Below are 23,170 nucleotides of genomic sequence, written 5' to 3' on the forward strand. Positions count from 1 at the left end.
CAAGCTCCATTCTCTTTGGAACCCCCCTTCAGGTGATTGAAGGCTGCTATCAAATCCCCCCTCACTCTTCTTTTCTGCAGACTAAATAAGCCCAGTTCCCTCAGCCTCTCCTCATAAGTCATGTGTTCCAGTCCCCTAATCATTTTCATTGCCCTCCGCTGGACTCTCTCCAATTTGTCCGCATCCTTTCTGTAGTGGGGGGCCCAAACTGGATGCCATACTCCAGATTTGGCCTGACCAGTGCCGAATAGAGGGGAATAATCACTTCCCTCGATCTGCTGGCAATGCTCCTACTAATGCAGCCCATTATGCCGTTAGCCTTCTTGGCAACAAGGGCACACTGTTGACTCATATCCAGCTTCTCGTCCACTGTAATCTCCAGGTCCTTTTCTGCCGAACTACTGCTTAGCCAGTCGGTCCCCAGCCTATAGCAGTGCATGGGATTCTTCCATCCTAAGTGCAGGACTCTGCCCTTGTCCTTGCTGAACCTCATCAGATTTCTTTTAGCCCAATCCTCTAATTTGTCAAGGTCACTCTGGACCATATCCATACCCTCCAGTGTATCTACCTCTCCCCCCAGCTTAGTGTCAACCACGAATGTGCTGAGGATGCAATCCATCCCATCATCCAGTTCATTAATGAAGATGTTGAACAAAACCAGCCCCAGGACCGACCCCTGGGCACTCCACTTGATACCAGCTGCCAACTAGACATTGGGCTGTTGAGCCTGACAATCTAGCCAGCTTTCTATCCACCTCATAGTCCATTCATCCAATCCATACTTCTTTAACTTGCTGGCAAGAATACTGTGGGAGACTGTATCAAAAGCTTTGCTAAAATCAAGGTATATCACATTCACCCTTTCCCCATACCCACAGAGCCAATTATCTCATCATAGAAGGCAATCAGGTTAGTCAGGCATGACTTGCCCTTGGTGAATCCATGTTGACTGTTCCTGATCACCTTCCTCTCCTCCAAGTGCTTCAGAATGGATTCCTTGAGCTCCTGCTCCATGATTTTTCCAGGGACTGAGGTGAGGCTGACCGGTCTGTAGTTCCCTGGATTCTCCTTCTGCCCTTTTTAAAAGATGGGCACTATATTTGCCTTTTTCCAATCGTCCGGCAATTGTATTGCTCATGCCTAGGAGCCCCAGTCGTAGATCAGGACCACATTATGCTAGGCACTTACAAACAGAATGGAATAAAATTGTCCCTATACCAAAGTACTTACAATCTGCATTTCTAATGGTACTGAAGTTTTCCACTTTCCATTTTTTGCAACCTGAAGGAAGAGATGGTAGTCTGAAATGATTGGCTTTTCCGGTTAATGGCACATGGTTCGTAGAGTAGATTTTTTTTAACTCTAAACATTTCTTTTGAAGAAAAATGGCTTTTGGGGGGGCAATACATTTTTTAAGTTTTTCATTAACACGCCTCCATTTTTGTCAGCAAAGAAAAACATCCCAAAATTCAAATTTTTAAAATAAAAAAACAAACAGTTTTTAGAAAATCAGGTTTTGGCAACTGAAAACTTAAAGAGAGAGAGAGAGAGAGGGAGAGAGAGAAAGGCTCACCATTTTTTTGGTTTCCAGGAATCAAAAACCAAATATTTTTTTAAAAAATTCAATTTTGGGGCACCAAAACCTGAAACATTTCAGCTGGTGGGCAAAAACCTTTCAGTAGGATTAGAGACAGGCCATTTTTTTTTTTTTTTTTTGCCAAAAACTGGAAAAAATGTTTCGACTGAAAACCCCAAAACATCTGTAGAAAAACTGACAAAAACAAAAAACTGGAGGGAAAATATATATTTGTCAAACAGCTTTAGTAACCAGGCACTTTGACATAGTTTCTCTTTTAACAAGATATTTGTATTTCCAAGTTTCATAGATACCAAGGCCAGAACTTAAAGCTAAAGCTGTCAGGAGAATGGAGGCTGCCTTTCTCCTAATTTTGATAACACCGCTGCAGCCCTTACACTCCAGAGTGGCTTCTTGGTAACCCCTTCCCCACCATTCTAGCAGTCCCCGTGGCAGTAGTGTACGAATCCCTTTTCAACACATTCGTGGTCCACATCTGCAGCGAGGCCCAACTGGTTGTTTGGAGCTCTGTGACTCAGAACCTAACATCCAGTTGCTGCCCTACATTGAGGTTTGCTGGGGTCAAAACACGATGATTCAGAGCTCAAGAAAACATTGTCAACTCAAGCAGTTGGAGTTGGAGATTTTTCCCCACCTAGCAAATTTTACTTGAGCTGCATAAGTCTTGTAAAACATTGGACTATCTAATAAGAGCTACCATTATTCCATTTGCCTGTAAAAATGACTTTTTGCCTATGTCCCAAATCAGAGATGGGCTTTTGTTTTGTTTGTGAAAACTAGTTTTTGAGGAATCTGTCCTTTGTACCAAGGAGCCTTGAATTCAACAGCAGCACTTGCTACTTGAGTCAAAGCAGCATTGTTAGTGGAAGTTGCAAGGAGTAGCAAATATTCTTTCCCAGTCTTTTGCTACTGCAGAGCCCATCAAATGTTGCTGCTTAGTATATGGCTGAGTCAATACAGTGGCATTTCAATTCACTGGAAGTCTGAGAGGTCCCTTGTCAGCAAGACTTTGATTTGAGTAAATCACGGCTGCCCGGGCTGGTGTCTAGTGATACAGCCCTTTAGTCGCTCTTTGTCAGCCTAATCATACTCTATACACAGCCTGCAATCCCATGGAAGTGCTAGGCTGCTTCTGCACCCCTTGCACAGCACAAATGAGACACCCCATTGTTAAAATACAAAGGAGTCTGTTTGCAGCTCTTTAGCAGCCCCTTTGCACCATGGGACTACAGGACAGCCAAAGTCTCTTTTGGATGGGAGTAAATTGATAGGGATTGTCTGTTGATCTTCTGATCAGAATGTGGTACAGCTACAGGATGAAGAGATAGCAGACTGTTTTCAAAAGATGTTAGCGGATGTGATGAGAGATTTCTGTTGTAACTCATACCCATGGACGTAGGGGCTGAAGTGTTATTCTTTCTTGCAACTGAACAATTCTCTCCTCATTCTCTCTCTTACTCCCCACCGGGCCATGCTCAGCATCGCTGGGACTACGCACAGGCGCGTCAAGGCTGAAGTGTCAATAAGCCTGTCTTGTTTAAAACTTTAGGGGGAGCAAGGGAAGGGAATTCTGAATCTTAACGTTTGCTTTCTGTTGTGACTATACCTACAATGAAACCTCTGTGTGTTTTATCTGGAGCAGTTAAAGGAGCAATGTGGCTATTCTCTAGAGGGGAAGTAAAATGCTATGTAGCAGCTGAAAAGTGCTAAGAGATGTTAGGGTGAAGGACATATAGCACATCTTCCTGCCTAGAAAAGGAAGTTAGATCTGAATTCTGCACAGCATCGGGATAGGGTTGCCAATTTTGGTTGGACGTATTCCTGGAGGTTTCATCACGTGACATAATCTTTAATTAAAGCTTAATATTTAATTCCTGGAGACTCCAAGACAATCCTGGAGGGTTGGCAACCCTATATCATGAGACTGTTTTCCCTCCAAACCACCATTGTGAACAGTAGTTCCATTACAGGGGGATTATTCTTGAGTTTCTGCTAGTAGCACAGTTGGTGAAATCACTGGTGGATAAACTGCATAAGCATATTGGGGAGGTGAGGGGAAAGAAGACCACGAATAGGATAGGTTTCAGAGAAGTAGCCGTGTTAGTCTGTATCAGCAAAAACAACAAGGAGTCTTTGTGGTACCTTAGAGAAGGACGAAATATGGGACAATAGGACAAATAGGACAAAAATATAAGGCATGCAGAGGATAGGATGTGCAGCTGCTGTTGTGGGCTAGAGGACTTCCCTCTCCATGCCCACAGAACACCTGACTATGATAAGGAGGAGAAAGAAGAGGACATGGGAGGATATGATCAGTGAGATCCTGCAAGCCAGTGCTGCATTGAACCATGAACAGAGGGCCTGGGTGAATATTTCAGACAGTATGGAGAAGGAAAGAGCAGACAGGAGAAAGGCCCAGAAGTCCCAGCAGGAAAAGGAGGAGGAGAGGGAGAGGGAGATACACCAGGACATAATAGGGCTTCTCTAGCAGCAAACAGATGCTGTAGACTCTTGTTGACCTACAGGTTCAACAAGCACAAGGCTTGCCTTGCTTTGCACTCAATGGAGAACTCCATTTCAGCATCTCCCTACACCCCCGCCCCACATTCCACATGGCATCAGGACCCACATCCCTACCCCTATCACTCCATGCCAGGAACAGTGAGAAAAACTACAGCTTCACATACATTCTCTGGGGACTGAGGTGAGGCTGACCAGTCTGTAGTTCCCCGGATCCTCCTTCTTCCCTTTTTTAAAGATGGGCACTACATTAGCCTTTTTCCAGTCGTCCGAGACTTCCCCGGATCGCTATGAGTTTTCGAAGATCAAAGCCAATGGCCCTGCAATCACATCCGCCAACTCCTTTAGCACTCTTGGATGCAGCGCATCCGGCCCCATGGACTTGTGCTCGTCCAGCTTTTCTAAATAGTCCCGAACCACTTCTTTCTCCACAGAGGGCTGGTCACCTCCTCCCCTTCGCTCTAAGAATTCTCTATAACACAAACTAAAAAAGGTGGTTCATAGATTCATGGATTTTTAAGACCAGGAGGGACCACCATGGCCATGAGATATGAAGCGCTATGATCATAGCTACTAGCTACTTGCTTGACACAGATCATAGAACTTCACCCAGTAATTCTGGCATTAAACCCATAACGTCTGTTTGAGCAGTAGACTAATTTTCATCAAAAAGTTTGACCTCTTTCACATTTACATTGCAATACACAAGATTCCAGTCATTTTTAAAAGTAAACATAATGAAATGGTACAACAAGGTAGACTTCAGAACTAACCACAGACACAGTCATTGCTGCCGGAAGTCACTATGAAGCTTTGCCAGGATGTTAGAGTTAAAAGCTAAAAATTGCCAGGGAAAGCCATTCCCCACCCCCTTGGAATAAAAGCACTGACTAGAGCCAGGCTACTTTCATTCCAATTAAATTTTCATTAAAATTAACAAGGCTTATCCAGTCATTTAAAAGAGAAAAGGGAAAATAGGGGAATTATCTGCAAGTGTCATCACTAGTCCAAACAATCAAAACCTGCTGTACTATCTATCGCTGATCTAAGTTGAATGGGGACTTTGTTAGTCAGTCAGGATGGGGCCATAAAGTAGATGTGTCACTACAGACCCGTAGATGCTTGTATGATATTTTCTCCTTTATGCTATGCTTTACCATGTGTCAAGATACCTCTAGAAGCGATGTTATAGTTTTCTGAGACATGGTTTTCTGTTAAATGCACAATAAATAAAAGCACTCTGCATGTAACACACTACAGGAAATGTCTGCTTCACATCCCATGATTTGTCTACACGCAAAGACAAAGAAAATTCACAAAGTGGGCATAGTTCTGAACTGGATTGGCTCAGGGGCCAGAGACCACTAGGCCTTGTCACCCAGGACAAAGACAATGTTTTGTCACATTAACATTTTGAGCTGTGTAAGGCATGAGAGGAAAGGGGCACTTTGAAGATTGTAAGTGCTATGCACTAGGTTGCCATTAAGAAACCTACACCGCTCCCACCGACTTCCATGGAAGCAGGAATAGGCCCTTATTGTGGACACCCAAATGTTATCAATATTTTTTCTTACCTGGATTCCTACTTCTCCCTACAAAACTGAGACAGCTTGCATTGGCCATCCATGTTCTTTTATCCATAGCAAGTGACTTTCATAATAAAATGTCATCTTCAAAAGCATCTGTGATGACTAGATTTGTCACAATCCATGAGAAACAATTTTAGCAGTCATCTTGACGTAAGACTTGATTTAAATGCAAAGTCATGCACACTGAAAAACATAATCCCAACTATAAATACAAAATGATGAAATCTAAATTTAGCTGTTACCACTCAAGAAAGATCTTGGCGTCACTGTGGATAGTTCTCTGATACATCTGCTCAATGTGCAGTGGCAGTCAATAAAAAAAAAACCCTAACAGAATGTTAGGAACCATTAGGAAAGAGACAGGTAATAAGACAGTAAATATCATTATGCCACTATATAAATCCAAAGTATGTGCACACCTTGAATACAGCTTGCATTTCTGGTTGTCCCATCTCAAAACAGCTATTAGAAATGGAGAAGGTACAGCGAAAGGCAACAAAAATAATTCAGGGTCTGGAACAGCTTCCATCTGAGGAGAGATTAAAAAGACTGGGACTGTTCATCTTTGAAAAGAGATGATATCGGGGACGGGCGGTATGACAGAGGTCTATAAAGTCATGACTGGTGTGGAGAAAGTGAATAATGTAGTGTTATTTACACCTTCACATAATACAAGAATTGGGGGGGGTCCACCGGATGAAATTAATGGCAGCAAATTTAAAGCAAACGAAAGGAAGTACTTCTTCACACAATAAACCGTCAACCTGTGGAACTCATTGCTAGGGGATGTGAAGGCCAAAAGTCTAACTGGGTTTAAAAAAGAACTGGATAAGTTCATGGAAGATAGGTCCATCAATGGCTAATAGCCAAGATGGTCAGGGATGCAACCCTATGCTCTGGGTGTCCCTATATCTGACTGCTAAATGCTTGGGCTGGATGACAGGGGATGAATCATTTGATAATTGCCCTGTTCTGTTCATTCCCTTTGAAGCAGCTGGCTTTGGCCAGTGTCAGAAGACAGGATACTGGGCTAGATGGGTCACTGGTCTGACCCAGTATGGCTGTTCTGATGTTCTTAAGACACATGGACACGGAAAGGAAGGCAATGGTTAGCTGATTAGCTGGAGCTACAGAGCCCACAGACAGGAAATTTCAGGACGGTCAAGTAAGGCCAAAGGGCCAGAGTGAAATGACTTAGATTTCACATACACCTTCTCTCTACTTGTATCATTTTCTTTTTCCTTCCCAAAGATGCCCCACGTATCGCACTCTGATGCTATTTAGAGTATGTCTACACTACAGCTGGGAGCAAGCCTCCCAGCCCTGTTAGACAGACTTCTGCTAGCAGGTCTCCAGCTACAGTTCTAAAAATAGCAGAGTGGATGTGTCAGTCAGGTGGCAGCTCAGGGGCTCCAGCCCACCTGACTCCTGGGTCTGAGCATGGGGGCCAGCCCAAGTCTCCGTCACAGCCACAATGTCCACACAGCTATTTTTAGAGTGCTGGCTTGAGCCCTGCTAGCATGGCACATTTCCAGCTGCAGTGTAGACATACCCTTAGAGGTTTGCTTACTTAGATCTCAGCAGAGATTTGCCAGATGAACTATTCTAGCATTTGTTGTTTCAAAGACCTGAACGCGAGCCCTTTATAACTCTGGATTTTCACTCCCCATTTTCCCCTGTCACGGTGACAGATGAATTAATTAATTCACCTTTCCTAAACCAGCCAATAGCCCATCCACAGCAACTGACATCAGCACTATCTTCTGTGCATACTTCACTGATCACCCTGTATCAAAGGCACTGACCTCAGCCGACAAGCTGGACCAGGTTTATTCTCTATCAGCTGGATCCTCAACCCTGACAATATTCCAGTGTAAATGAGAACTCCCCAACTAGTATGGCTCATGCCCTTATTTGACATTTCTGTCATTAACCTTGTCAAGTTACTTGCGGGATTTATCAGAATGAAGAGGTTTCCTCTGTACACCCTTTTTTTAATACCCCAAAGCCTGGCTGAGGACATCTGCTTGGAAGTATGGTGATTCGTCTGTCTGACAAAATATACGCTTCCCAAAACCAGCACAATGTGGGCTGGAATAAGATAGTCCTTTAATGATATTATAGGCAGCCGTTTAGTAGGGCCAGAGTAAAACAGATGTCAAGAGTAAATTTAAACAGTAAAAACACTGTGTATCAGATATGAACAAGACCTTGCTACGATACCATACAATGTTATTCAGAGCTGGGTATGATTATATCTGTGGCACTGCGGTCTTCTGCAGTTTGTCTGGAAGGAAAGTCACATAATTCTTTCACTGCTGTAGGTAGGCCCACGGAGCTGAGTCCCTGCCACCCAGAGAAGAGACGTTAAAGAACATCTAATGATACTATAGAAACACAATGACAACACACGACACTTCCCAGTTAATACAATTTCAGAAATGACATTTTTGCATTTTTGAAGGCTGAAGGCAGCAGCCTAAATTTCAACCAGCTTCTCCAAGTGATTTCAACTGTCTCCTCCGTTTGTTTAGCTACAGTAAATCCTGGGCGTTTTCTGAATGTCGAAGGAGTATGAATGATAAGTTGTATGCAAAATGGAGATGATCCAGACATAGATTTGTGAAGGGATGATTGTTCCGATATATTAAAAACTAGATTTCCCCCCATTTTATTGCATAATGGGCACATTTTATTGACCAAAATAACAAACAAACAAAAAATAGAAAAGAAAAGAATAAAAACAAGACTTTTTTGGCTCAACATCTTATAAGCCCAGTTGGTTACGTTCAGAGTGGCCATAGGTTTTACATAGGACAGCAGGCACCCACTCTATACTGGCTTTGTACCACTCAGTCAGCTCAAGGGGAACAGAGACTGTCCACAAGTTCCTTGCCAGGGCTTTCCCTGGCAGGGGGGGAATGCCCTCAGTGGGCACGCAGCCAGCAGAGCAGGCTCTTGAGCCTCCCCCATCCACATCCCACAAGCCCTGGAGCAGGGAACGTGACAGGGATGGGGAAGAGGAGTGGCTTTGATGAACTCCAGCAATCCTGAACTGGTGGATAGTCCCTTGGGAACCATAGCCAGCTGTTGTAAATTACAGCAGCTCCCAGGCTGTTCTAATGTGTGTCCAGGCAGCAAATCTGGAAACTCCAACCAGGCCCTTGTGCCTTACAGTGCCCAATGGTAACTGGCTGCAGCCAAGAGCCTAGCCCCTAGAATCTAACACAAGATCTTTTTGGTGATCAGTGTCAGACTGTCAGGTGTATGAGCCTAACAAGCACTTTCCTAAAGGCAATACCTACATTTTATAAAGCACAAACAATACATTTCTCATCATATTGCTCCTTCTCCTCTCCTCTCCCCAGAGAGCACAGTACAACACACACATTTTGCATACGCTGAAAACTATAAATAAACCTACATTTTGCTGGTTCAGCCTTCTGCTGGCAACCTTTATGTACTTTGTCACTGAAGCCCAGAGTGCCTCTCAAAGTGACCATTTTGTCCTGGCAGGACTCGCTCACTCTGTAGCTCTGCTAGAAAATCTGACTTGGTGCCAAACAAACAAATAAAAGAAGCACCACTCCTTACTTGCTTTTGGCTCTGCAAAGGACTGCTGACCTGCGGGGATGCTCCATGCCAGAGGAAAGGAAAAATAAAATACTGCTTGGCAGGGTAAATGAAAAGAGAAGAGGAATTTTGTGGAAGTGGATGTTTCTACTCGCAGGCATTAGTTACCAAGAACTAAATAGTCCCTTGGTCTTCATGAATAAAGGCGTTTGATTGAAAGGAGAATAGCTCCTCATACCATGTCCCGGAAAAGCACCAGGCCTGAGTTTGCACCCCGGGGATGAAAAGGAACTTCCACCTCCTTTTCACTAAGGAGGTTACTTTCAGATAGTATAACAAGTTCCCCCTGCCCAACTTTTCTTATTGTGGATCGGCGCCTCCCTTGCTACAAGCAGGAACACTGCACTAGGAAAAACAGAGCTACAAATGGAAAAGAAAGAGACAAGAGTCTGCAGCCCTGCTTCCAAACACACACACACACACACACCCTGTCCAGGTGACTTCACGCCGTCAGTGGGAGGTGTTGGTGTACACCCTAAATGTGTCCTAAAGAGTTGCAATGGGTGATCAGCATCTCTGAAAAGCAGGCCCTCAACATATTTGAAAATAAAAGGCTACGATTTTGAAAAATGACTAGTGATTTTGAGGCCCCGATTTTTGAGTGGCCAATTCTGAAGGAGTCTGATTTTCAGAGGGCAGATCCTCAGCACTTTCTGAAACTCAGGCCCCTGTCAAGTGGGACATCTAACTTTGAGGCACCCAAAATTATAGCCACATTTCAAAATCTTGACCAAAACATTTAAGTTGTGTAAACAAGATGTGACATTGTTTAGTAAGGATTTTTTTTTTCTTCACTAACCACGTGGAGCCCTGTATTTCATTACCCTTCTTTACAAAATTTCTGGACCTAAAAGTTCATTTCCTTATAAGCAAACAGAAGACTGCAGCTGCCACCCAATATTCTTTAAATAGAACCACATGTAAGCCACTTAGTCTCCAAATATGAAAGCAAAACATAATGCTGTCATCACTGCACAGCACCGTCAATCAGAGCCACTCTGCAGCATATCTTATACCATGTTTAGTATATGGCTATGTAAAATAATGAAACTGTGTGACAGGTTCTAGGAATCACAGAGAAATGGATGAGGGGTCGGTGAAACTGAAGACGTTTAGATCTGGATTCTTTTACTGAGCATGAAATTTGGTGAACTCAGACTCATCTGTTACTTGCTCTTGGGGGGGACGGGTGTTTCCCACAGCATATACTTCCTGAGCTTGGACTCTGCCTGGGTTATCTTAATATCTGATCAAGAGGAACTTCTGCACCTATTTTAGTTGTACCGTCTGCCATCTCTGCTGAAATGTTTTGCATGGCAGTTCAGTAAACCGAATCCTTCCAGCAGTAATTAGCACATCATACTGCACTTTCCATTTTCAAAGCATTTTGGAAACAGGCTCATCCTCACAAATGTCACCACTGATTGCACGCAAGCAGTTGGAGAATACACACTAGACGGTAAGGCTTTGCCTGGGAAAAGTCATGCAGTGAGACTGAGGAAAATGAGAAGGCTGTTACTACATGTACTCAGCCAGGCATCCGCTGCCAGAGTCTCTGCTAACACAGCTACACGGCTATTTATATTCACACTAGCTTGAGTATGTGCACACGAGCAGAGGACTCACACCCCTAGCTCATAGTGCACGGGAGGGAAGAGGGTGCAAGGAACCATTTCCCCAGCAGCAGGGAGGGACAAGAACCTAAATCTCCTATGAATGCTGCGGAAGGGGAATGGGTACTGTGCTGGCCAGAATGTCATGGTCTTCTGGCCATGATCTACTGAGGAGGGGATCTGGCCAAGCTCCTAGCGAGTTACTGCTTATGTTATCTGCAGCACACAGATCTGGTGGTGCACACTTATCCCTTTGAATGGAGAAGGAAGCGTACCCCTACATGCACCCTCCCTTGACATGGCTTCATGGACTTCAGCTATCCTGCCAGCCACAGGCAGAACAGCTTGCATGGATGCCGTTTTGCTACTCCCTGTTCCAAGCATGGCTCCTGCTTGGAAACACAGGGTAGTGCTGTCAACATGTAGCTGCTAGGAAGGTATGAACTTTTTCTGGTGCCTAGCCCCTACACTCACCGGAAACTGATCACATGGAATATGGCCATCTGATTTTGATGGACAATTCTAGCTCAGTGCTCCAGAAGACGGCAAAGCACTCCCATGGTCCCCGCCAATATGCTTTTGAGGAAAATTCCTTCAACACCAAAACTAGTGATCACTTAAACCAATGAAAGAACCAGCAGGGTAAAATATCATGGGCCAAGCTCTCAACTCCAAAAAAAAATTGGTGTAACTCCCCTGAAGGCAATGTAGCTATGCTGAGTTACCTGAGAGGTGAACACGTTGAGGGCAAATCCTCATGTGTTGTAAATCATAAGAACACAAGAATGGCCATACTGGGTGAGACAAATGGTCCATCTAGCCCTGTTTCTGGTCTTCTGACAGTGGCCAGTACCAGCTGCTTCAGGGGGCATGAACAGAGCAGGGCAATTATTGAACGATCCATCCCCTGTCATCCAGGCCAGCTTCTGCATAGCTCCATTAATACCAGCTGATGATCTGGCCCTTGAAATCCAAGTATTTCTCTATTTTTAAAGAAAATGTAGAGTTTGGCACAGGTCTATGGGTAGGCAGAGAACCTCATGTTTAGAATAAATTCCAGAGAAGGTTTGTAGCTAGTGATCTACAGCACTTATGTGCTCCCCATCCCTGTAGTATCTGAGCGCATCTCAATCTTTAATGTATGTCTCCCCACAAAAATCTGGTGCATGGGGAAATACTATTACCCCTATTTTATTGATAGTTTCTCTGTGCCTCAGTTCCCTAAAGACAGGTTTCAGAGTAACAGCCGTGTTAGTCTGTATTCGCAAAAAGAAAAGGAGTACTTGTGGCACCTTAGAGACTAACCAATTTATTTGAGCATAAGCTTTCGTGAGCTACAGCTCACTTCATCGGTTGCATACTGTGGAAAGTACAGAAGATCTTTTTATACACACAAACCATGAAAAAATGGGTGTTTACCACTACAAAAGGTTTTCTCTCCCCCCACTCTCCTGCTGGTAATAGCTTATCTAAAGTGATCACTCTCCTTACAATGTGTATGATAATCAAGTGGGCCATTTCCAGCACAAATCCAGGTTTTCTGCCCTCCCCTTCTTTCCCCCCCCCCACACAAACCCACTCTCCTGTTGGTAATAGCTTATCTAAAGTGATCACTCTCCTTACAATGTGTATGATAATCAAGGTGGGCCATTTCCAGCACAAATCCAGGGTTTAACAAGAACGTCTGAGGGGGGTGGGGTGGGATAGGAAAAAACAAGGGGAAATAGTTACCTTGCATAATGACTTAGCCACTCCCAGTCTCTATTCAAGCCTATGTTAATTGTATCCAATTTGCAAATGAATTCCTAATGGCTTGTCTACAGTTGGTGCGGCAGTGCACACCAAAGGGATGTGATCCGTAGAGCATTCTATGGTGCTGTGCTCAAAGTGGGCCAGGTAGACCCTGCTGGTGCACTCTACAAGGTATCTCATGCAGGTTGATGTAGTCCTGTCTGAAACAGGATTACGTTAATGCTCCCTAGAAATCTTTTACAGCATGTCAGCAGGGTCTACATGGGGCAACTAGAGTGCAACACTTTCAAGCACATTTGCACCCTTCTAGTGCACATTACCACACTGTGTACACAAGCCCTAAGTGACTTGCCCATGGTCACATAGGAAGTCTGTGGTGGGGCAGAACACTGAACACAGGTCTTCTGAGCCCTAGGCCACTAATACCAGAAAGGCAAAGAAGAATGTATTATGTCAGACTGAAATAGAACGTTGCATTTCTTTCACTGCACTTGAGACCTTGACTCCTTCTCCTACTGAGAGCTGAGGCAGATGTAGAAGAGAAGAAAGGGCCACCAACTGTGTACAAAATATTCAAATAATGTATAGAATTATAAGAAGAGATTGTGATAAATAACAGGGACCTGATGGTAGCTCCACCATTCATGTTGCTTATAAAAGCTCCAAAAGTTGCAGGGAGTAATTTAATGTTTATAATGTACGCCATTATTAGCAACCCAGATATGAAAAGGAATTGCTTTAGCTCTGTTTGGTATTACACTTCTGCGAGGGTCTAATCCTAAATGCAGCAGCAAAGACAAGGCCAACTGAAAGATTAGAGGTGAGGTTAGAGTGTACACCATGAGAATGAATGGTCAGGGAGAGGAGCCCCTGATGGACTCCAAGAGTGAGCAGAAGAGGCGAAGGAGATGAGTTACCAAGGGATCAGTTGGTGAGGCAGGATGAATTAAGGAGCACAGTCCATGAAGTCCAGAGTGGACTTCCATAGCATTTGGGAGCAAGGTGTGTTAAGTGCAGCAGAAGGAACCAGAACGACGAAGACAGAAGAGGATAAACATTTCAGGGGATTGTTTGTATTAAAATACATCTAACTGCATTGTCGTTTCAAAAAAGGAAACCACGAAAATATTTCTCTTCATAGTTTGTTTGGCCGAGCCCAACCTTGTTGACAGGGTCTTTTTAACAAAAGAAAAGGGAAATATAAGAAATAAATAAATAGCACTGGAGTCTGGAACTTCTGGGTGGGTGAATTTCTGTGTGGGATGGCATTTCCATTCCTTTACATGTGCACTGAGTGAAAAAATAAGTTGGATGCTTATATGAACCAGCTGGCATTGGTTTTAAATATTTGTTGTTATTCATATGTATTTAAGTATGAAACAAGGGCTGTAGAATGCTGAGTAAATAAACACACACTCACTAATCTTTCAGTTAGGAGGACTGTGTCATTTTATTCACACTTTTTACCATACACTCTAGGGTAACTTTCCAGACTAGGAATCAATGACATCTGGTAGCACTATAACCCAGGGCCTGATTCTACTCATAGTTACAAATGTTACCTTTTTGGCTTCCAGGGTACAACACCACTGTTAGAGAGGAAAATCAGGTCCCAAAAATGTCTTAAAAACCAATAATAGTCTAGGGCCTTATTCTGAATTCACTTACTTCCTTTTTACACCACTGAGGGTGGATGGAGAATCAAGCAGTCTGTGTTTTATTTATAGTCAATTGGAATGTTGTGTGACTTGATATTTGTTACTCATTTTCTCAGCTTCAATAGGAGCAATTTCAATAAAACAATTGCTTTTTAAAAACCTACAATAAAGTTCCTATTAAATCTAACATAATTTGTTATGTGAGACATTTAATGAAGTTGGAGGGAAGACTCCAGAATGCAAACTGTGGCAGTAGGGAAACCATTCATTTCACAAAGCAAATTTGTTCAACAACAGAGAGATTCCCTTGCTGCTTACATCAACTTTATATCAATGTAATGCCATTGACTTCAGTGGAGCTACTCCTGATTTACACCAGAATGAGAGGAAATCTGGCCTAAGAGGTCACCTTAGATAGGATTCTTGAACCCAAGTTATTAATGACATCATTAAGGTGTATATTAAATTCAAGTAAGGCTTGGATCTTCTTCCCATTGGCTTCAATGGAAATAGTGACAAAGATTTATGAAGGTGAATGGTTTTGCGTACTAGGGTCAATGATACATGCTATTTATAACAAATAAAAGAGCTCGAAAGCTAAGAGAAAAATGGAAATTGAGGATGAAGTGCCATGAATTTGCTCCTTGTCTCATGAAATCTTACAATATTAATTCAAATTGGCTTGGATATAAAAACCAACACTTGGGCTGAAACCTGGGCTCAGAGGCTGAGGTTGTGAATGCCCTCTGTCACCACCACAGCTCCCAAATGGCTGCATTTTCTAGCACCAGAAGCAGTGGCTGAGACTTGTCTCAGGCTGAACCTAGCCCATCAAAATGTGTTTAACAATAACATATCTATGTCCATTTGCAATTGGCAAGTCTTACATGAAGAAAAAAAAAGAAAAAGACAAGCAGGGAACTTATGAGGAGAGGCTGAGGGAACTGGGATTGTTTAGTCTGCAGAAGAGAAGAATGAGGGGGGATTTGATAGCTGCTTTCAACTACCTGAGAGGTGGTTCCAGAGAGGATGGTTCTAGACTATTCTCAGTGGTAGAAGAGGACAGGACAAGGAGTAATGGTCTCAAGTTGCAGTGGGGGAGGTTTAGGTTGGATATTAGGAAAAACTTTTTCACTAGGAGGGTGGTGAAACACTGGAATGCGTTACCTAGGGAGGTGGTAGAATCTCCTTCCTTGGAAGTTTTTAAGGTCAGGCTTGACAAAGCCTTGGCTGGGATGATTTGATTGGGGATTGGTCCTGCTTTGAGCAGGGGGTTGGACTAGATGACCTCCTGAGGTCCCTTCCAACCCTGATATTCTATAATTCTATGATGCTAAGCAGGTTTTTGAGGTCAGGCTTGACAAAGCCCTGGCTGGGATGATTTAGTTGGGGTTGGTCCTGCTTTGAGCAGGGGGTTGGACTAGATGACCTCCTGAAGTCCCTTCCAACCCTGATATTCTGTGATTCTGTGATTCTAAGCAGGTACTGCAGCACCTGTGATTCACTGTGAACCTCATGAATGTTCCTGCAGGTGCACAAGGGGAGAAAATTAAAATTGGGCAGGTTAGTTAGCCCCGCCCACTGCAGAGGTTGTGAGATCTGAGGGTAGGTTGGTTTCCACAGTCAAGGCAAGGCAGATCACTGGCAAAATACTTCATGCTCTGGGTATGTTTAAAACCCTCTGTATTATTTATTTTGGAAACCCTTTATTATAACTGTTAAATATTATCTCTGTTGGGAATGTTTTGTATTTCTAAAGGTAAAACTATGGATATGGTAAAGTTCATGGTGGGATTGCCTGATGCAGTTTGTTTGCCCTCATCTGATTTCATGGGGTGCACACAATGATAAGGAAGTTTTAGTTTATTTGCCATTGCAAGGGCATCACAATTGTAGATCTTTGTGGCCCAATTCCTGCTGCTGTTGAAATAAATGGGATTTTTGCCATTGACTTGTGTGGGAGTAGGAGTCGCCCAGAGTGTAGGGTAGCCATAAAATTAGAGCACTGCGGAACAGTATTAATTATGGTATGGTTAGTGTAGAAGTGAATTCCCAGTGGTATGGGAGATTACTTAGTGGTGGAGCGGTGTGGGATCTTGCCTACTATTATGTATCACTACCAACCAGTGTTAGGTGTTGCACTGTGTTCCTAGCTTAATAAATACACCTTTCTTCATCTTTAATGAGACAATCTGCTAAGACTTTGTTGTGGTCTGAGCTGGATGAACACACCAGCTTGGGTAGGGGTTTATCAAACATGACAGGGGAAGGAAGGCTTGCACATACAATAGATGTACCTTTGAAGACCAACAGTATGGCTACCGTCTCCTACTCTACTGTGACCAAATCCAGGTGCATCAGAGTATGAACCCCTGACCTGCTACCTACTGTCATGTACCTGATTGTGCAATATTATCTCATGGGAACTCTGTCCCTGGCTGTTGTTTGGTTTAGATCTTGCAGCATAAAACTTACTACCCCTTGTATTTTTAGCCTAGCTCATGTAGTTGCTGATATGACTCTATTTCATGTGTCTAATTCTGTTTTCTATGCACAATATGTAACACTATAAAAGTATTCTATCTTGAAGAATTACAAAACACAACTTCCATGTAACATAGGCTATTAGCTTAATCTCTGGTTCCCAGGATGTAACAGGGCTTTGGACAAATACAAGAGGTCTGATCCCACAGGCCAAACACATTTGAATAGCCCCACTGATTTCAATAGGAGTACTTCCATAAGTAAGTTTACTTATGTTTGCACAACTGGGCCTCAAGGCCTTACTCCTATTGACTTCAGAGGGCTTTGGATCAGCCTGCAAGCATTTGGGGGCTATATGGGGTCCATGGTTGGGGTGGTGTCTAGGAGAAATACAAACGGAATGAAGGATGTGCAGACTGTGGTGGGAGCAGATTTCATTAGTCTGAACTTTTCCTGTTCATAGATTAGTTGCTGAGAAGAATGTATTTTTAAATACGCACATGGAATTAATTTATTTAATGAAGAATTTTCCTGGAAAGGAACCTTGCTTTTAACATACAAAATGATGGGCTCTGACTTAACTGTTACCAGTCAAGAAAGAGATCTTGGACTCATCATGGATAGTTCTCTGAAAACATCCACTCAATATGCAGCGTCAGTCAAAAAAAAGTTAACTCAATGTTAGGAACCATTAGGAAAGGGATAGATAAATCGGAACATATCATAAAATTTCTAGACATCATAAATGACTGCTTCTTGGAGAAGCTACTCCTGAAACCCACAAGAGGAGAGGCAATTCTTGATTTAATTCTAAGTGGAGCACAAGGTCTGGACCAAGAGGAGAATATAGCTGAAGCACTCAATGATAGCGACCATAATGTAATTAAAATGAATATCCTTGTAGAGGGGAAATGCCAAAGAAACCCACCTCAGTAGCATATAACTTCAAAAAGGAGAACTACACAAAAATGAGGAAGCTAATTAAAGGGAAATTAAAAGGAACAATCACACAGGTGAAATGCCTGCAAACTGCATGGAAGCTATTCAAAACCATCATAATAAGGCTCAAAGTAAATATATACATGAAATTAAAAAAAAAATAACAAAAATATGCCACCATGGAAAAACAACAGAGTAAAGAGGTGGTTCGATGCAAAATGACATCATTTAAATATTGGATGTCAAATCCTAGTGCAGAAAACAAAAAAGGAGCAGAAACTCTGGCAAGTCAAGTGTAAAAGTATAATAAAGCAGGCCAAGAAAGAATCTGAAGAGCAACTAGCTAAAGAAATAAAAACATCCAGTATTAAAAAAGTACATCAGATGCCGGAAGCCTGCCAAACAGTCATGGGGGCCACTGGACGATTGAGGTGCTACAGGAGCATGAAAGGTAGAAAAGGCCATTGTGGGGAAGCAATAAATTCTTAGCATCAGTCTTCACTGCAGAGGATGTGAGGGAGATTATCAAATCTGAGCTACCCTTTTTAGGTGCCAAATCTGAAGAATTGTCTCAGATTGAGGTGTCATTAGAGGAGGTTTTGGAACAAACTGATAAATCGAACAGTAATAAGTCACCCAAGACCAGATGGTATTCACCCGAGAGTTTTGAAGGAACTCAAATATGAAGTTTCACAACTATTAATTGTGGTATGAAACGTATCACTTAAATCAGCCTATGTACCAGATGACTGGCAGATAGCTAATGTGACACTGATTTTTTAAAAGGCTCCAGAGGCGATCCTGTCAATTGCAGGCTGGTAAACCTAACTTCAGTACCAGGCAAATTGCTTGAACTTATCAGATACATAGATGAACGCAATTTGTTTGGGAAGAGTCAACAAGGCTTTTGTAAAGGGAAATCATGCCTCAGCAATCTATTAAAATTCTTTGGGTTCAGAAAACATGTGAACAAGCATGATCCAGTGGATATAGTGAACTTGGACTTTCAGAAAGCCTTTTTGACAAGGTTACTCAAAGGCTCATCAGCAAACTAAGCAGTTATGGGAGAAGAGGGAAGATCCTCTCATCAGTAACTGGTTAAAAGATAGGAGACAAAGGGTAGGAATAAATGGTCAGTTTTCGCAGTGGATAGAGGTAAATAGTGGGATCCCACAAGAATCTGTACTGGAACCAGTGCTGTTCAAAATATGCATAAATGATCTGGAAAAGGAAGTGAACAGTGAGATAGCAAAATGTGCAGATGATACAAAATTACTGAAAATAGTAAAGTCCAAAGCTGACTGCAAAGAGTTACAAAGAGATCTCACAAAACTGGGTGACTGGGCAACAAAATGGCAGAGGAAATTCAATGCTGATAAATACAAAGCAATGCACATCGGAAAAATAATCCCAACTCTACATAAAAAATAAGGAGGTCTAAATTAGCTGTTACCATTCAAGAAAGAGATTTTGGAGTCAGTGTAGAGAGTCCTCTGAAAACAGGGCAAGTCATGCCTGACTAATCTAATTGCCTTCTATGACGAGATAACTGGTTCTGTGGATGAAGGGAAAGCAGTGGACGTGTTGTTCCTTGACTTTAGCAAAGCTTTTGACACTGTCTCCCACAGTATTCTTGCCAGCAAGTTAAAGAAGTATGGGCTGGATGAATGGACTATAAGGTGGATAGAAAGCTGGCTAGATTGTCGGGCTCAACGGGTAGTGATCAATGGCTCCATGTCGAGTTGGCAGTCGGTATCAAGTGGAGTGCCCCAAGGGTCGGTCCTGGGGCCGGTTTTGTTCAATATCTTCATTAATGATCTGGAGGATGGTGTGGATTGCACCCTCAGCAAGTTTGCAGATGACACTAAACTGGGAGGAGAGGTAGATACGCTGGAGGGTAGGGATAGGATACAGAGGGACCTAGACAAATTGGAGGATTGGGCCAAAAGAAATCTGATGAGGTTCAACAAGGACAAGTGCAGAGTCCTGCACTTAGGACGGAAGAATCCAATGCACCGCTACAGACTAGGGACCGAGCAGCTAGGCAGCAGTTCTGCGGAAAAGGACCTAGGGGTGACAGTGGACGAGAAGCTGGATATGAGTCAGCAGTGTGCCCTTGTTGCCAAGAAGGCTAACAGCATTTTGGGATGTATAAGTAGGGGCATTGCCAGCAGATCAAGGGACGTGATTGTTCCCCTCCATTCAACACTGGTGAGGCCTCATCTGGAGTATTGTGTCCAGTTTTGGGCCCCACACTACAAGAAGGATGTGGAAAAATTGGAAAGAGTCTAGCAGAGGGCAACAAAAATGATTAGGGGACTGGAACACATGAGTTATGAGGAGAGGCTGAGGGAACTGGGGATGTTTAGTCTATGGAAGAGAAGAATGAGAGGGGATTTGATAGCTGCTTTCAACTACCTGAAAGGGGGTTCCAAAGAGGATGGCTCTAGACTGTTCTCAGTGGTAGCAGATGACAGAACAAGGAGTAATGGTCTCAAGTTGCAGTGGAGGAGGTTTAGGTTGGATATTAGGAAAAACTTTTTCACTAGGAGGGTGGTAAAACACTGGAATGCATTACCTAGGGAGGTGGTGGAATCTCCTTCCTTAGAAGTTTTTAAGGTCAGGCTTGAGAAAGCCCTGGCTGGGATGATTTAATTGGGGAATCGATCCTGCTTTGAACAGGGGGTTGGACTAGATGACCTCCTGAGGTCCCTTCCAACCCTGATATTCTATGATTCTATGATTCTATGATCTACTCAATGTAGAGTGGCAGATGGAATGTTAACAATCATTAGGAAAAGGATACATAATAAGACAGAAAATGTCAAAATGCCACTATATAAATCCATTGTACGCCCAATGCTGTTCTGGTTTGCCACATCTCAAAAATGGTATATTACAATTAGAAAAGATGCAGAGAAGGGCAACAAAAATGATTAGGGGTATTGAATAGCTTCCATACAAGGAGAGATTAAAAAGACTGGAACTGTTCAGTTTAGATAAAAGACAACTAAGGGGGGATATGATGAAAGGCTAAAAAATCATGAACGGTGTGGAAAAAGTGAATAAGGAAGTGTTATTTACCCCTTGACATAATACAAGAACTAGGGGTCACCCAATGAAATTAATAGGCAGCAGGTTTAAAGCAAACGAAAGGAAATACTTCTTCACACAATGCACAGTCAATCTGTGGAACTCGTTGTCATGGGATGTTGTGAAGGCCAAAAGTATAACTGCATTCGAAAAAGAATTTGATAAGTTCATGGAGGATAGGTCCATCAATGGTTATTAACTAAGATGACCAGGGACACAACCCGATTCTCTCGGTGTCGCTAAACCTCTGAGTGCTAGAAGCTAGGACTGAACAACAGGAGATGGATCACTTGATAATTGCCCTGTTGTGTTCACTCTCTCTGAATCATCTGGCATGGGCCGCTGTTAGAAGACAGGCTACGGGCAGTGGTGAGCTGGAGCAGATTCGAACTGGTTGTTAAAGGGTGGGCAAACTGTGGCCTGCAGGCCACATGTTGCCTGTGGCACCGTCCTTTTTGTCCCGCCTGAGTCCCTGGCTGGGGAAGCACCCCTGAGAATTTTTACTCACCCAGCGGCGCTCCGGGCCTTCGGCAGCACTTCGGTGGCGGGTCCTTCACTCGCTCCGGGTCTTCGGCGGCACTTCAGCGGCAGGTCCTTCAGTGCCGCAGAAGACCCAGAGCGACTGAAGGAACCGGTTCTTCAGCTTCTGGCAGTTCATCACTGGCTACGGGGCTAGATGGACCATTGGTCTGAGCCAGTACAGCCATTCTTGTGTTCTAACTCTGGGATATCATTACTGAACAAAAGAAAAAAAAATATCAGGGCTCAATTATTTGTTGTCAAAATTGATACTTCCAAAGTGTATTATTGCAAGGCAGCAGAAAAAAAATGCAACTCACCCCAGTTCAGATAAAGGTTCAGTAATGTTCATGAATCAGGCAAATGTGGTGCCACAAGCCAGGGCTTCTCCCCAGGTTCCAAGCATACACTGCCCCCTACCAGTGTCCTTCGGAAAGGTTTATGGTCCAAACATAAGCAAAACAAACAAACAATTCTTCAGCTCACCCTTTTTAGCCAGGCCTTTTTCAGCTAGCTCAACTCTCTGCTGGCTCTTCTGCCACAGCAGGTTCCTTCCTTCCTGGCCCTTTGCCCCCTAACCCTCTCAGAAGAGATAGCACCTCTTCACAGGCACTGCCTGCCCCAATCAGTTCGTGTGACCTCTGACAGATCTTTATAACCCCAGGTATAGCTCTGCCCCCTTTAAATTGGCTCAGTTGGGTCCACCTGTTCTGACACAGGGGAGCTGGGCCTGATCTACTCACAGGGACTGGCTCCTCTGTGACACACGGGTTATGGTTGTGCATCAAAACCATGTGGAACTCACAGCTTTGTGTGGGTTGGGCACAAAACCAGGTGAAACTGGGTAGTTTGACTGGGGTTTGCACTGAGTTTTGAGTTGATTTCAAACCCATCAGAAACCCCAAAGCTCAGGTTGTGTGAACCATCAAGTGTTGAAACCAAAGAGAGGGTTTTTGTGAATTGCAGTTGTAGTTCAAACTGCTGAGTCTCACACACCTCTAATGATTGCTTTTTTATTTTGTTTTTTAATGAGACGTATAATGCATTTAATGCTCTGTAATTACATTTCTGGGGACTATTGTGTCAGAATTGATTAGAGAGTATTGTACTTTCCAGTGATTAAAGTAACCCTGTCAAATTAAAAATCAGATGCTGTAATGAAGTGTTTATTTTCTATTTGTGAAACACCACCCTCTCCTGGGTGGGATCACAACTGCTCAGCCATGTGCTATAAGCCCTATACGAGAGCAAACTGGAAAAAAACCAACCACTGCAAATCACTAAAAATGGTTTGAAAAATATCCTCTATTCTTTTAAAATTAAAATGAGACCTTTCATCAAAATTTCAAAATGTGAAAAAAACTGGACCAGCTTTGCACGGCTAGTCACAAATGAATGAGCTCAAGTGGCAAGTTGTTGGAGTAAGATGATCTCTGATTTATCTCTACTCTCACTGGTAAGCTCTGAATGGCCATGAAGTGCAGCATAATTATAACATTCCTAGGCAGTCATGGCTGGTACAATAATTGCATAAGACACTTATTCTAATAATAATTTTGGATGAGTGTAACTGAAAGTACTTTAAAAAACTAATTACAGTACTCGTCACCATTTGCTTACTTTTTGCATTTCTAGTGTATCAGACAATGGAAATAAATATGAGGATTTTAATGTTGCTTCTGGTCAGATTCACTTGCAGGTCACTGGCTTTTGTGCAGTGCCAAAAAGATTCACTGCAAAAATTGCAATATGTTCAGGGGAACATTTCCATCC

This window comes from Natator depressus, chromosome 8 (assembly GCF_965152275.1).
Source record: "Natator depressus isolate rNatDep1 chromosome 8, rNatDep2.hap1, whole genome shotgun sequence".
NCBI lineage: Eukaryota > Metazoa > Chordata > Testudines > Cheloniidae > Natator > Natator depressus.